General features: G+C 45.6%; 1 protein-coding gene across 2 annotated transcripts in view; it reads right to left on the bottom strand.

Annotated features, from left to right (window-relative positions):
- WIPF1 (WAS/WASL interacting protein family member 1) overlaps positions 1 to 16,389 on the bottom strand; it is a 97,146-nt gene that overhangs the window by 57,295 nt on the left and 23,462 nt on the right. For both annotated transcript variants that reach the window (XM_072980340.2, XM_072980321.2), the window contains exon 2: positions 5,701 to 5,806. The gene's annotated coding sequence lies outside the window, so the exon portion shown is untranslated. The remainder of the gene's footprint in view (positions 1 to 5,700; positions 5,807 to 16,389) is intronic.

Below are 16,389 nucleotides of genomic sequence, written 5' to 3'. Positions count from 1 at the left end.
GTAGTTCCGAAGCTGTGGTGGAAACCTTAACCACAGACAGCAAATTTGGCCAAGAGCAAAAGGCGGACGCCACTCTCCGAAAGTGTTTTGAAAAGGTGACAGACACCCCGCTAACACCTGAAACCCCAGCGAGATTTCGTGAGAAAAAGGGAATTTTATATAGAGAGACCCTGATGAATATCTCAAAAGGGGGAGATGGGATCAGAAGTCAGCTAGTGGTACCTGAAAAGTATCGCCCCATGATCTTACAAAGGGGGCACTCTGACATGTTTGCTGCGCACTTAGGGGTGAACAAAACACAGCAGAGAATCACACAAAATTTTTACTGGCCTGAAATAGGGAAGCAGATCAAGGAGTTCTGTAAACAATGTGATGTGTGTCAGAGGCAGGGGAATAACCGTGACAGGACCAAAGCGAAGTTGTGCCCTTTGCCTGTGATTGACACCCCGTTCAAATGTATAGGAGTGGATATTGTGGGACCTTTGCCCAAGGCCACAAAGAGGGGGAACAGGTTCATTCTCACCATTGTGGACCATGCCACGAGGTACCCCGAAGCCATTCCCTTGACTAACATCGAAACTAACACAGTGGCAGATGCCTTGGTGGGGTATATGTCCAGGATGGGATTTGCCTCAGAAATAATCACAGATTTGGGCACATCGTTTACATCAAAGCTCATGAAACGGTTATGGCAAATCTGTGGAATTAAACACAAGGAAACCACTGCCTATCACCCCGAAAGTAATGGGTTAACGGAGAAGTTCAATGGGACTCTGATGCGCATGACTAGGGCTTACTTGGCAGAGAATCCAAACAATTGGGACCAGAAGCTGCAATCCCTTTTGTTTGCTTATCGATCAGTGCCACAAGCCAGTACCGGGTTCAGTCCGTTTGAACTTTTGTTTGGGAGAAGGGTGAAAGGGCCACTTGATTTAATCAAACAAAATTGGGAACAGATCACCCAGGATGACCCACAAGATGTTGTGACATATATAGACTCTTTAATGAATGACTTAAAGAGAAACTTAGAGCTAGCAGCAGAGAACCTGCAAGCTCAGAAGGTTAGACAGAAAACCTGGTATGACCAGAAAGCCAGGGAGCGGCACTTTAACCCAGGGGAGGAAGTGCTTTGGCTTAGGCCCTGCAAAGAGAACAAACTGCAGCTCAAATGGGCAGGACCATATAGGGTCATTTCCAAGATGTCGGACCTGAACTACCTTATAGAGCAGGAGGAACACCAAGCACGGAGGGTGGTACATGTGAATGCCCTGAAACCCTACTACAGAGGGGAACAGAGGGTTTTATTTGCAATAAAAGCAGCTGAGAGTGAGGAAGCTGAATTACCCTTCTGGGAGGGTAGAGGGGAAGTAAAATACAACCCAGATGAGGTAAATATCAGTCCTGCACTCACCCAAGACCAGCAGCAAGAACTAAAAGTGCTGCTCACCAAATATCAAAAGGTGTTTTCAAATAAGCCGGGGATAGTGAAGGGAGTGATGCATCGGATCCACACAGGGGATGCAACCCCGCAAGCAGTATCCCCATACCGAGTAACGGGACCCTATAGGGACAAGGTGCGGAAGGAGCTGGACGAGATGCTTAGGGAGAATATAATCGTCCCCTCTTCTAGTCCTTGGTCCTCTCCGATAGTCCTGGTGGACAAGCCTGATGGGAGCATTAGGTTTTGTGTAGATTACCAGAAATTAAACCGCGTAACCACTCCTGATGCCTACCCAATGCCCAGGCTAGACAACCTGATTGAAACCATAGGGGGTTGTCGGTTCATTTCATCGTTTGACCTAGTAAAGGGATACTGGCAATTAAGGATTGATCCCAGGGATCAAGAAAAGACCGCATTTTGCAGCCCTTACGGTCTCTATGAGTTTAGAGTCCTGAGTTTTGGTCTCAGAAATGCACCAGCCACATTCCAAAGGCTGATGGACCAGACCTTAGCAGGGCTCAGTGACTTTACTGTGGCCTACATTGACGATATAGGGATCTTCAGCAATACCTGGGAAGATCACCTGAAACACCTGGAGTTAGTGCTGCAGAGGTTAAGTGCAGCAGGGCTAACAGTAAAGGCCAGCAAGTGTCAGCTGGGTAGCCCAGAAATAAAATACTTGGGTCACATAGTAGGGGGAGGAGTGATCAAACCCCTAGAGGCCAAGATAGAAGCCGTTCGTGATTGGCCCAGACCCAACACCAAGAAAAAAGTCAAATCATTTCTTGGGTTGGTGGGCTACTACAGAAAGTTCATCCCGAGGTTTAGCGAGATGGCGACTCCGCTGACCGATCTGACGCGGAAGAAGACTGATGACCGCATCCCGTGGACCAGCGACTGTGAGGAGGCGTTCCGGAGGTTGAAGGAGGCGCTCATCAATTATCCAGTGCTGCGTGCTCCCGACTTCGACTGGGAGTTCATCATCTACACCGATGCGTCTAACAGCGGGGTAGGAGCAGTTCTTTGCCAGGAGGATGAAAATGGTGACCAGCATCCAGTGTCCTACCTGAGTAGGAAACTCCAGAAAGGTGAGAGACATCTGGCAACCGTGGAAAAGGAGTGCCTGGCCATAGTATACGCGATTCAGAAGGCCAAGCCTTACATCTGGGGAAGACATTTTGTTCTGTGCACTGACCACTCACCACTGCAGTGGTTAAAGACAATGAAAACCCACAATAGTAAACTTATGAGGTGGGCTTTAAACCTGCAAGATTATGACTTTGAAGTGAGGGTGGTCAGAGGGTCAATGAACTGTGTTGCTGACGCCTTGTCAAGAAGACCCGAAGAGTGAAGACGGCGAAGAAACCATGGACTATGTATATATTTTAGTGACCAAAAGTTAAATGTACCTGTTTATTAAACATGCTTGGTTTGTATTAATAAAGGTGACTTAATGTATTGTAAATGTTAATGTTTAAATGCCTAATTGATATGTTTAACCTAGAGTGTAAGTATGGGATTGTATGTTATTGTATAACTGTTGTTGTGTGTTTTGATCCTGGTTGTTTTTTTGGAGAAAAGCACTTTAGCTTTTCCCCTGCAAAACAACTTACAAAGAGGGGAGGTGTCACATACAGCACTGATGGTACCTGTCTGTCATGGGTTTGGAGGGAAAGTTCCATCCTATGGGGAGTGGAAGGCGGGACATCAGGGGGAGGAGCTGTACTGTGTATATATTTGGAGCTTGTGTGGAGAGTGAGGAGTTGGAGTCTGTGTGTCAGACTGGGTACAACTGTGTGTCAGTTAGTACATACCTGATAGGTTCAGGTTTCTATATAGGTAGCCAGAACTGATAGGTTCAGGGTCTGTGCTTTACTTTAAAGGGTTCTGTGGGAACCAAACTGTTATATGTATATGTTTGGGACTTTGCCACGTTACAGTATCTTATTTACTTGATCTTTTTATTTACCCTGTTTGTTATTTAAATAAACCTTGTTCTTTTGTTTAGTAAAATCCATTCCTGGTCTGTGTGACTCCTTATAGGGAATGGTTGGTGGCAGCTTAGTTAAAGGGTGGTATACTCCAGTAGGTCTGGGGTTGTCACACGGGGTAATCATTAAGCGGGGCACGACTATTTCGTTCTCAATGAACTTAGGAGTGTTTGTGAACATTCTGTGCTATCACATCAACTCTTCCATCCAACCTCACAAATTTCATTACATACAACATGCAAAAGAGACATTTTATCTCCTTTCATCACAAAGTGAGCACTGTATATAACTAAGAGCATTTCCATCCATCTATTCATATTACTCATATAATTTTCCGGAGGACATTGCAGTTTTGTATTACAGCAGGAAATACTGGTTATTCATTGGGTCACATGGAGCAAAACTCAAAGACAATTTGTGTTTTTCTCTTTTTTGGTGGTCCTATGGAAATAAGAGGTTTTGGGATGAGGCAAGAGAAAAAACACTCTCCAAACTTTAATGACAAAAGTCAGCATATTACAAAATAAACATTCCAAACCCAAATGTCTGTGTATTTGGGACAGATTTCAGTACATCTGCAGCAGAGACACTGTGGATCAAAACTGGTGATACACTCAGTATGGTTCATGCAGCTCTCCGTGACCTTTTCCTGTTTTAGACTAAGCGTGCACAACCCCAATCTGGATTAAGTATTGGGGATTTAAATTTACCCTATCTTTTGTTGGGGATTTAAAAATTCCCATCTGTTTTTTAATTTAACCCTCCTCCATGCAGGGGTTAAAAAAAGGACTTCATCAATGCAAATGAAGCCCTCTCTCTTTTAAATCTCTTGGGTTACATTTTCAAAATAAAATGCCTTGTGATGGTGGTGGTGGTGGTGGTGGTGGACCAATTTAGACTTCTCCCATTTGTGGCAGGCTCCAGACCAGATCATGGCTGCACAGACTTATTCTAGAGTAGAAAATATCAGAGGCAGCAGCACACTGGGCGCTGAATATGGTGCAGAGCATGGCTCAGATTCAGTTCTGAAAGCATTCAGTGCCCCTCAGATGGTCCCTAGTCTTGGTTTATGGGTGTTCACATTTAGGCCCCACGTTTCTGCAAGCTGGTCACAGGTGGGAGGTGTGCTGTTTAAACCTCTCCCACTTGTGCTGCTTCCAGCCTGAAGCTGGGCTGCCCATGCTTACTCTAGAGTAGAAAATGTCACCTGCAGCTGGACCTTGCAAACATGCAGTTTCTTCACAAAAGTCCAAATAGCCCTTGAACTGGTTCTGTGGCTCCCCCAGTGTCTTCTAAACAGGTTTTCCCTCAAACAAGACACCCCTGGCTACCCAATGACAGCATGGCAAATGGAAACGCAAGCTGCTCGGAGTTTAGCAAACAGGTTGTGTTCGGGTGGCTGGGGGGGGGGGAAGGGAGGTGTCAGACCTATCTGTTCAAAACTGAGGGCTGTGAGTGAGGGGGTGGGTGGGGGGAAGAGTTAGATTTCCCTTATGTTACACTAAGCAGCTCTTGCCATCCTCAACAAAGCAACCACACCTTGAGCCAAAGAAGGCTCAGAAGGGGACAGTAGAGGAGACAAAGAAGAAGAAAGGGAAATTACGCAGTCTTACATTTCAGAACAAGGACCGAGCAGTACCCCATCGGGCTACCCAACCCCACGGACAATATTCAGCAATGGTTATTTCCTACCATTCGACATGGTTTGACGTTGCAGCCACGCAGCTGAAGATGTTTTATGTTTACCCAGAGATAAATCCCACTCAATTTAAGGAGGCTTCCTCGCAGTAAGAGGGCATAAGTTTACTGCCCTATACGAGCACAAACGTATGTCCACTCAGAAGCCCTGTTTTGTTTCTGAAGGGGCTTTACTCCAGAAACGACTAGGTTCAAGGTGCAACATTTACGGTACATTGGGCATTTATTATAAAGTTCAGGTGCCTATTTATTGTATCTCTACCTCAACAATAACATATACCTTTTTTAAACATGTGAGCGGGATACAGCACAACACACGTACATAAACACAGTAGAATGAATCAATCTGAATGCCAGTTCCTCCCATATTCACCGGAAACATCTAAAAATAATATGTATCTGTGTAGCTACAGACGTTCCATTTGGATGGACGTGAGCTCAGAAGGTTTATGCAGCTCTTTCAAAAGTCTTATGCCACCCATCTTAACCTTGCCCAGCCATGTCAACCCTAAAACATGCATAATGTTCCTGTCTGGAAATGATACAAAGAGTTACAGCAAGAACACAGACCTGTGATGTCTTCAGCAGCAGGCGGTCTCTCCCTTCTGAAGTTCACTTCAGCTTTCTGCTCGTTTCCTGTGAAAGCACCCTGCGACACCACACTTCCGCACAGCACCTTTAAAAAAAAAAAGAAATCAAACTCAAAAATCTTCCTCCATCTATTTTGCTTCTAACTGAGAATACTAATGCTTTAGACACGTATACATCTCTGTATTTCACTTTTTGCAAACGGCCACCCGCTGCACTTCGTTTAGCTTTGTTGGGTTTCACAAAAGCTGAAGAGTAAATACAAGGAGGCAACTAGAAGTGTATAGGAATGTCTCTTAGGCCAGTTCAGGTCCACCATAAAGCTTAGTCTGTGAGTTTTTGTGCATGTGTTGAAACCTATTGATGCTACACTGCTGACTCATATGAAGCGTGCTGTCGCTTCAGCCAGCCCTGGGCCACAGGGACAGAACTACACCAAAGTGAATAAGCATGAACACAAAACACATTCCTTCCCGCTATTAACTCCATCCTCTCTCCAAAACTTTACCACGTACAGAGTTTATTTCTTTTTTCCCCCCACTCACATTAGCTTGGCTCCTAGGTTTCTACACGCAGGAATACAACTACCATACCACCGTATTATGGATCTGGCAGCAACTCTGGTACCACAGGAAAGTCTGAAAACCACAGGAAGTTTTGAAAGGGGCCGGTGCAGTAGGAAGAACCAGCAAAATGTTCATAAACAGGCTCACTTCTTCCAGAAGAGAGAGAGAGACAGTTCCAGACCTTACAAGGGAGAGGAGAAATGGAGACAAAGTCCAGTTTTGACAAACAGAGGGGATGGAGCCAATGTCAAATGAGAACATCTGCAACAGAAGAGATGGGGGGGGGGCTGTGCTTTAATATGAGTTTCAAGATGACTTGCCGTTAGTTTACATTTCTCAGTTTCCGAGGCCTGGAGGAGACTTAGAGATTCTGTGTGCGGTGCATAGAACATTGCATTAGAAACACAAATCCCCATTCAGCTACAAAAGTCACCGGGTCACCTTGGCCCAGCCTCTTATTCTCAGTCTGAACTAATTCCCAAGGTTCATTTTGGTCATTTTGGGGACGAAGAACCATCTGCGGTTTTGTACACTCCTGGATGGAAAAGCAGGCTGTCTGTGATGATGACAAAGATGTAGCAGCTACAACAAATGTAAGTTTCACAATCAAAACTCATCCTCGTCATTGAATACAAGTGCCTCTCTCTCCGTGAATGCCAACCACCTTTCTCTGCTCAGCTATGCTGGATTCACAAGGCAACCAAACAAGTGCTAATTAAAAGGAGACCCCCACATGCTTCTCAACTCGTGCTCTGAGAACTTTGATTCAAAGTGGGAGGCTTTGCCACGGCACCAGCTTCGCCTAACACACAACATACGGCAAATCAGGGTTCCTCTTCATGTTTAAACCTGTCCTGAAAAGAGATCTCACTTTTTATTGTAGCATGTTACTGCAACTGGCCCCCAAAGCAGACACATCTTAATCTGAATCTGTTATCATTCCCAAGCCAACTACACCAGAGCACAGAGTGCTGTCCTCTGAAGATGCCGGCCACAGAGGCTGGCGAAACGTCAGGAAGAACAACCTTCAGAACACGGCCAAAGAGCCCGAAAAACCCACAACAACCATCAGATCCTGGCCGTGAAAGCCTTCACGAATCTATTTTCCTTAGATATACAGGGAGGAGGACCATTTCCTGGCATGTTTCCAAAACTAGCACTAAGCTTATCCTATATCACAGCCCCTTTAGGTACAGGATTATCAACTCTGATGGGAGCAGTTATCCAGGAAAAGGACCTTTCCCAAAAGTACCACTAGAAGCAGGAGCAAAGGGCCTCTCTACCTTCTTAACCCTACTTGAGAGTAGAGACATTAGGATGACCATTGAACCAAATTTATTCAGGGGACAGAAGAAGGTCTCCAGGAATCTCATTAGCAGCTGGCAGTAGTGTAGCATCTTTCTTTTTCCTAAGGTAGTGACAACCACTGTTTTGGCTATCTTGCCATAATTTTGGGTTATTCACAATTGTACCGTGTTAAAGGTCATCCCACGTATATGCACGGGGCAAGAGAACTGTGGCAGCGGCGGCGGCGGCTTCCCCAAGCAGCACCACACATAAAATGTGGGCAGTGTTTGCAGACAAGTTTGCCAAGTGGCTCTCTTTGACCGGGACAGTGAGAGAAAGACAGACAGCCTCACAAAAACGTCTTCAAAGAAATTTAGGGTCACTGCCACCTGCAACACAGGCGGAGCCATCTGCTGTTGAGCTGGAGGTATCATCACCCAGGGCCAGCTCAAGGTGCCCTGATGCCTGAGGCAGATTGGTCCGTGGCTCCCCTACTCGCCTGTTCAAAGAGCACAGAAGCCAAAGCCAGCCAAGGTGTTGTGGTCTATGTGGTAGAAAATCTCATCAGCATATCTTTCCGTCACTGGGGGAGGGAAATACAGTAATCAGAAAAATAAAGAGTCCCTGCTCTTTAAAAGCACCATTTCTGGTACCATTCTCCCCAAGTGGTTATGCCAGCCATAGTCATGATTTGCATTCAGTACCAGGTGGGGCTTCCTCCTCCGGTAACACTGCTTCAAATGACTACTTCTTCCTATACCCCTTCCTATTTGTACCAGGACCCCACTCAAGCAGACCAAAAAAAACCCCAAAGCAGCCACGGTTGTGTAGGGTGCACTCATGTCTGAGGACACACAACCTCATGAGAAAGTTGTGCCAAAAGCTGAGAATGCAAATACCAGTTATTTTTATTGAAATATATATGAGAATGCAAATACAGTGGGGTCTTGACTTGAGAACTTAATCAGTATTGGAAGGCGGTTCTCAAATCAAAAAGTCTGTAGGTCAAGTCTCCATTGACCTACAGTGCATTGAAAACCGATTAATCCCGTAACAGGCCGTTTTTGTTCCATTTTGGTTTTTTTCTGGTCTGTAAGTCAATTCTCAGGCTGCAAGTCAAACCTAAATTTTGTGGCCAGAGAAGTCTGTAACTCAAAAAGTCTGTAAGTCAAGCCGTCTGTTAAGTCAAGGGTCCACTGTACCAGTTATTTTTATTGATACACACACACACACACACACACACACACACACACAACTGATCTTTTTCAGTTAGCAGGAAAAAACTTTATGTGGTAGACCCCACTGCAAAAAAAGAAAAGAAAAGAGGGGAAGTTGAAGAGTTCAGGAAATTACTTGATGTTTGCTCAGGAGACACTGCCCCCATTGTCTCCGCATTCAGCTCAGAACTGATCTAACTTTAAAAGACCGTAGAGGAAAAGGCAGAGGCAGACCTCCTCTGAGGAGAAGTCAACAGGCCTGTTCACAATAAGCATGAGTGTGGTAGCTTCAGCCCCTTAGGAGTACAGGAGCAAAGCGTGGGGGGGGGGCGCAGGAGCAGCAACCACACCTGGCTCATGCAGCTCCACCCCACGCCCTAAATAAGGCCTTTGCACCTCCTTCATAAAATGTCATCTCCCTACTGTTGGGGACGAGAGTGTCGGGGAGCTGTGAGAGTGCCATTCTGAATGGGAACCAGAAGTGCCGAGAACAGGAAGCGCCAAAGCCCGTGTGCTTCCTTTATCCCCATGTGCTCTGTAATGTCCAAACTTCTCTGTAGTTATTAACACAGGACACGCAGCTTGAAAGAGGGGTTAGGATAAATTTATGGAGGGCAGGTGCTAACGTACGTGGCTACTTGTAACTCTTAGGCTAAAAAAGCAGCTGGGAAGCAACAGGGGCTGAAGGCTGCTGAACTGATGTGGATCTCCTGGCCTGGTGGATGTCCTTGTCTTCCAGATTGCAGTGAAGAGGGATGATAGGTGTTACAGCCCAACAACTGGAAGGCAGAAAATCCCGCCCCCCCCAGTCTTATCGTGGGGAATCTCTGTTCTAGGCAACATAGGATTTGAAGGCGTTTCCTCACTGCACTATATAGCCTTCTGGGGCAAAGCGAGTTAGTTTCATTGCCACATGTGCTGTTCAACCCGGAGAACCCCTGCTTTAATACTCAGAAACTGTTCATTGCTGGGTGTTCCTGGAAGTCCTATAGCTTCCCCCACATCACAGCCCTCACATGAGTTACTCAGGAGAGAGAAACCTAAACTACAACACCCCATAGATCCAGCAAAGGCCTCTCTGAGAAAACGGCTCTCTTTCAGTGGCAGGACAAGGATAGTAGGGGTATTCAAACCCAAACAGGCCATAATTGTCAAGTCCATACGAGTTGAGCATATCATGCAATGGGAGGAGTGGGCGGACACACTTAGGGAGGAGGACTGGTATGTGCCCCTACTCAGAGAAATATGACTCAGTAACACAGCAAAGGGCTCTGCCAAGGGTCGTTCCCCATATGGTGTCCACTGGATGGCATTAGTAATTCTACAGAGCCTTAAACACTGAGGATTGGTGGAAAGAGTGATGCATTCTAGAAGTCCTATTCAGATCTGGTATCCCCCCCAGGCGGCCCACACAGGAAGCTGATCTGTACATATCAAATTAGATGTTAGACAAGCTCTCTCTCGTTTGACCAGCAGTATAGTGCTCCGCATCAGGGCAGAGAGCTGATATGCCCCCCCCTGGAAATTTCCTATGTGGCAATCTGGCCTTTAGGCAACAACAACAACAACAACAACAACAGTAGCAATAACAATAACAACAACAACAATAACCCTCCTGAAATTCAATGTTGAAAACTTATTTTCTCTTTAAAATGTATCTGCTCTTTTAATAAAAGTGTTTAAAAGGAAGATTAATGACAACAACCTATGTATTTTGGCCTCTAGAATAGAAGAGATATCATAATTCAGAAATAACAAAGAAGTTTCCACTACAAAGAAAAGCAAGTTATTAGGACATACTGTATATACTTAGTGTAAGTTTTAAAAATGCCCTCTGCTAGGTAAATTCACGGAAGGAATAACATTTCCAACCAAGGCACATGTTGAAGTACAGACATGATGTGCTGTATCGCAAGACCTGGGTTGCTGTTGCCATCCCCATGACCCCTGTGGCTCTTTCGATTGCCTTTTGTTAATTATCAGCGCCTTAGGTTGCTGCAAATTACTAAACAGTGGGTGCTACTTATCAGAGGCGAACTAGAGCATGTGTGATATAGGTCAGGTCTCCCGTTGGCACGCGTATTTAATGCATACCTAAAGGAACTGTTTTGCAAAGTTTCAAATAAGCTTGTGTCACTAGTGACCAGAAAGCCTGATTTCACAACACAAAAACCTCCTCTAGGCTACTCTGAAAAAAGCAGCCATGTTAACAAAGTTACAAAGTTCTTCAACAAAGTTCTTTTCTCAAGCATTTGAAATGCAGAGTAAGGTGTGCCTAGGCTGTTCTGGACTGATGCAGCTGACTTTGATTTCAGCTTTATTGCTTCCTCAGATATACAGAAATGAAGATGATACAACACTACAAGCAAATTTAGAGACTAGTTGTCACATGTCAGGGATGGGAGCAGCTAGCTCATTCCTATCTTTTAATACTAATACATACAGTGGTGCCTTGCATAACGAGCGCACCGTTTAACGACGGATCCGCATAGCGATCTATTTTTTGGGATCGCTAATGCAATTGCATTGCAATGTTCTGGATGGGCAAACATTGCATTGTGATGATTGGTAAGCGTTTCGCTTACCGATCTTCGCATTGCGATGTTTTTAGAACAGCTGATCGGCGGTTCCAAAATGGCCACCGGGTACCCAAAATGGCCACCGCAAGCATTTTCGCACGCTGCCCTTGCTTACTGAGGCGGCGAAAATGGCGGCACTATGGAGGATCTTCACTGAACGGTGAATTTGGGCCCCATAGGAACACATTAAACGAAGTTTAATGCGTTCCTATGGGGTTTTTAGTTCCGTTTAGAGATGTTTCCAGATAGTGACAATTAATCCGGAACGGATTAACGTTGCTATGCGGGGCACCACTGTACTTGGCTTGAAAACAGCAAAGCAAAAAAGATCTCATATCCCACTGAAGGTGACAATGAATAAAGCGTTGGGAGTACAAGAGAAGGTCCCTTCTATTGTGTTTCCCTGAAAATAAGACAGGGTCTTATATTGATTTTTGCTCCAAAAACCACATTAGGGCTTATTTTCAAGGGATGTTTTATTTTTTTCATGTACAACAATCTACATTTATTGAAATACAGTCATGTCATCTTCTTCTGGTTGCTGCACGATGGTGGAGGGCGGGGTTTCACTTAACTACGGCTTATTTTTGGAATAGGACTTATATTACGAGCATTCTGAAAAAATCAGGTTATTTTCAGGGTTAGGTCTTATTTTTGGGGAAACAGGGTACATCTCCAGGTAGGATAGCCCACCTACCAGGTTGGATTCCAATTTAGATGCCTACAACTAGACAAGTGGAAGCCATCTTCATTGTTCTTAGCAACTCTTCTAATAATAAGTGACTGCCTTTAAATCCATTTGGACTTATGGCAGCCCTTTCCAAGTTTTTTTTTCAGGTATAAAGCACTCAATAATGGCTTCTCATTCCCTTCTTCTGAGGGCAGCTTTGGACTGCAGTTTGCCCAGAGCCACCCAGAGTGGCTGTTATCCCGGTGTGCCCAATGGGGAATCAGACTCCCAAACTCTGTCTCTGCAGTCAGATACTCAAGTCACTCAGCTATCTAGCTATTCTGGCAGCCCTTCTAGCCCCCTAAAAAGGCCGGGCAGAATTTTCAAGTGCAAATGGAGCAACCCTAGTTTGGGGGTGGGATCCTAGAGAAGTGGTCAGAGTCCTCTTTCCACAAGCTGAGTCCTTCAACCCATGGAAGGCAAGGCCTAAATTTATAATTCACCTCTAACGGACTTGTGAAGAGAAAAAAAAAATATCAAAAAAGCCAACAAAGTAGCAGAGCAGGGCAGAAAGCAAAACATTCTGGAACTTTCTTGTGTACATGAGTAGTTAGAGTTTACTGCTGCCAGTGACAGGAAAGGAATTCCTATATACAGTACTTGGTTTAAAAACAATGAAGATTAAAAACAAGCAAGACTCTGTATCACATTGAAGGTGAGGAGGGGTAAAGCCAAGGACAATAAGCCAGTCCCTTCTATCAAGGTGTGCCTGGGCTGCTCTGGACTTAACTTTCATTCCATTTTAGCATACCAACGAAAACTAACGCCAGGGTCAGGGAGTTCTCCAAACCACTTCTACCACTGGTTGGCCTTAAGCAAGCCCCTCATTCACAGCCTCACCCTCTTTCCTGCAAACTGGGCATACCAGAGAGGGGGCTTTTAAAGCCCTTCCGACTGTTTATATAAATGTAAAATATTCTCATTAGTTTTCTGAAGTGCCTGATTTAACTTGCACTATGACAGTAAGGAAGGCTGGAGTTTCAATCAGCATGTAGGAATAAGTCCACAAAGATGACGGGCCAAGATTAACTGAAAGAAGGCCAGATGGTTGCCTCCTATTTCAAGTGAATTAACATTAGGATATCTGGAATCGCCAGCACAACACTGCGTGGAATACTGTGGCTCTGCTTGCCAGCCATTAAATATCCAAGTATTCTGATCTGCAAAGAAAAAGTGGAGGGTGGGGTGGGAGCAAGATGCTCAATGCAGGAGGAAAGAACGTAAGATGAAGCTAATGTAGGATACGGAGCCATCTGGTTGTGTTTGAGCAGTGGAAAGTCTTGTTCATGTCTTATTATTTGAAGCTAAGCTCTCCAACACTTCTTTGTTAGAAAAAGCTAACATACCACATAGAAATGTCACTGAATCAGATGCAACCCTGTTTCGCTGATTAACTCCAGAGTCCGAGCCTCATTTGGGGTTAATATGTCTTATTTCCCCAAATCAAAATGGTTACAGCATACCAACAGCAGGACTGTGCTTTGGATTTGGAAAAAAATTGACTCAGGCTATCATCCTCTCCCCCCTCCCCCGAGAAATGAAGATCCTATCAGTGGTTTCCTTTAAAAACAATCAAAACGTAAGAACAGGCAGGACAACCCCACCCATAGCCATTTGCATGCTATTTGATCGGCATGCTCTACGTACCCTCTAATTTTCAGCCCTGCTGGGTGGGGCTCTGCCTCTCTCTTGTGCAACTTTGGCCCTGCATGCACCCAGGGCTCCCACCCCACCCCGCGTGCAGGCTTCCATTGCAACAAGAAAAGGAGTTGAAAATGATCACTGCACAGAGAAGGAAAAACACTGCACAGAGGGAGGTGGAGTTGTGCACATGTGCATCTTAGAGGGAACCTTGAGCATGTCCCAACCCCAAAGGATTGCTATATAGATTTCACCCAATTCTAACATACTGTCACGTTCACAGGGGTTACAACAGCCAAAGTCCGATAAACCAGTCCAAGGTCAGGAATACCAAGAATGCAAAGCCAAAGTCCATAAACCAACTCACAGAATGCAGTCCAAGGTCAGAGTCCAGAGTCCAATACACAGCGTAGTCCAGGGTCAGAGTCAGGAACACAGTTCAGGAAGCGTGGATGCAAGCCAGGGGTTTTGACTCGTTGCTTCCACAGAAATTCTGACTGGCTAGGACACAGGTGTCAAAAGCAAGGCCCGCGGGCCAAATCCGGCCCCCCAGACCTCGACTGATGGCCCGCGGAGCCGCCGCCAGCCTTGCAGCCTCCCCCCCCTTTTTTTTCAATGAATTTACTCCGTGCCTGCACGGAGTAAATTCATTGAAAAAATGGCTCAAGTTAACAAGGCTACATCCTCCTTCCGATTGGCTGTGGTGCTGTCACTCCTTTCCTCTCCCTCCGCCCCCCGCTCCCCCTCCCGTGCCTGTTCCTCGCTCACTCTCGGCCTGAGGCGAGAGCCGTTCCCAAGGCCGCGCGAGGAGGGGGCTCCGCGCCGCCTCTGTCGCCCCAAGGGGAAGGGAAGGGAAGGGGAGCAGTGGGAGTTCCTGGCCGGGCTCCGAGGCGGAGGGAGGAGATGCTGGGGGGACGCGGGAGGCAGCGGCCAGCGCGGCCCTGAGGAGAGGGAGAGAAGAGGGAACGCGGAGCGATGCGCCGGCCCGGTTGGGTAACGTCGGAGGCGGCCGTTCGACCCAGCCGCGGAGAGAAGGGAGGGAGGGCTGGCTGGTTGCTCGCTTCCCTTCCCTTCCCTGACGTTCCGTTCTCTCTTGCTCGATTGGAATGCCTGAGGATTTGAAAGGACCGAAGAATGCGTTTTTTTTTGCGAGATCCAAGCAGAGTTGCATATACTAAATAACACTCTCTCTCTCTCTCTCTCTCTCTCTCTCACACACACACACACACACACACACACACAGACCCCGGCACTTTCCCTTCCTTCACACACACATACGCATTCTCTTCCTTCCTGTAACTCTCTCTGTCTCTCTCTCTCTCTCTTTCTCTCTCTCACACACAGAACCCGGCACTTTCTCTTCCTTCACACACACACACACACAAACACACACACACACACGCTCTCTTCCTTCCTGTATCTCTCTCACACACAGAAACACACACACACACACAGAGACCCCGGCACTTTCTCTTCCTTCACACACACACACACACACACACACACATTCTCTTCCTGTATCTCTCTTTCTCACACACACACACACACACACACACACACACAGGCACTTTCTCTTCCTTCACACACACACACACACACACACACACACACTTTCTCTTCCTTCCTTTTCCCACCAAGTCGGATGGGGTCCTTGCAAGGCCATCAGTACAGATACAACCGGCCCTTTGATGGGGACCAAACTGCTGATGCGGCCCCCGATGAATTTGAGTTTGACACCCCTGGGCTAGGAGCTGTTTTATAGTAAAGCAGCTCCTTGAGCTGCTGGAAACCTTTCCATCCTGTTAATACTCAGGGCTAGTTGAACTGATATTTCTGTGGACAGCCTTTGAGTGATCCTCTGACCTTTTTGTCCTCTTTCCCGAAGCCTGAACCGAAGCTTGTCTGCTGGGGAAGGAGAATCTGGAGGCGATTCAGGTGTTTCTGATCTCTCAGCATTCTCTTCAGCCTCAGTTAACCCTTCTGGTTTCTGGTCTTCGGCTGCACTCATGACACATACATATAAAAATGGCTCTTTGTGTTCTGTGCTGTCAAGTCAGAATGGATTTATAGCAACCTTAAGAGGGCTTTCTTAACTAAAATATACAACTTGTCCCTTAAAATGGCCACAGTGCCAGAGGACTGGAGGATAGCACATGTCACACCATGCTTTAAAAAGGATAGGAGGCGGACCCGGGAAACTACAGGCCAGTTAGCCTAATGTCTGTTCCAGGGAAGATGGTGGAAAGCCTCATCTAAGATAAAATCTTAAAACATATAGAAGAACAAGCCTTGCTGAGGGAAAATCAGCATGGCTTCTGTAAGGGTAAGTCTTGCCTCATAAACCTTTTAGAATTCTTTGAAAATATGTTTATAATATTCTGGATGCAATCTGTCGGTGTTTTAACATTTCTCAGTTTATTAATGACTTCAGCAATTTCTTCTTCTTTAATCTCTTCTTCTAATATTATTTTATCACATTCCAATAATTTAGTTTTTAAATTCTCATTTATATAATTTTCTATATCCTCTTTCAATACATTGTTTCCCTTATATAATTTCCAATAAAAATTCTTGAAAAATCTTCAATTTATCTTTCATTGTATTACACTTCTTGCCTGTTCTATCTTTAATTACCCCAATTGTGTTTTTAA

The sequence above is a fragment of the Pogona vitticeps genome, chromosome 1, assembly GCF_051106095.1.
Source record: "Pogona vitticeps strain Pit_001003342236 chromosome 1, PviZW2.1, whole genome shotgun sequence".
Lineage (NCBI taxonomy): Eukaryota > Metazoa > Chordata > Lepidosauria > Squamata > Agamidae > Pogona > Pogona vitticeps.
This window is presented reverse-complemented; position numbering and strand designations above follow the sequence as displayed.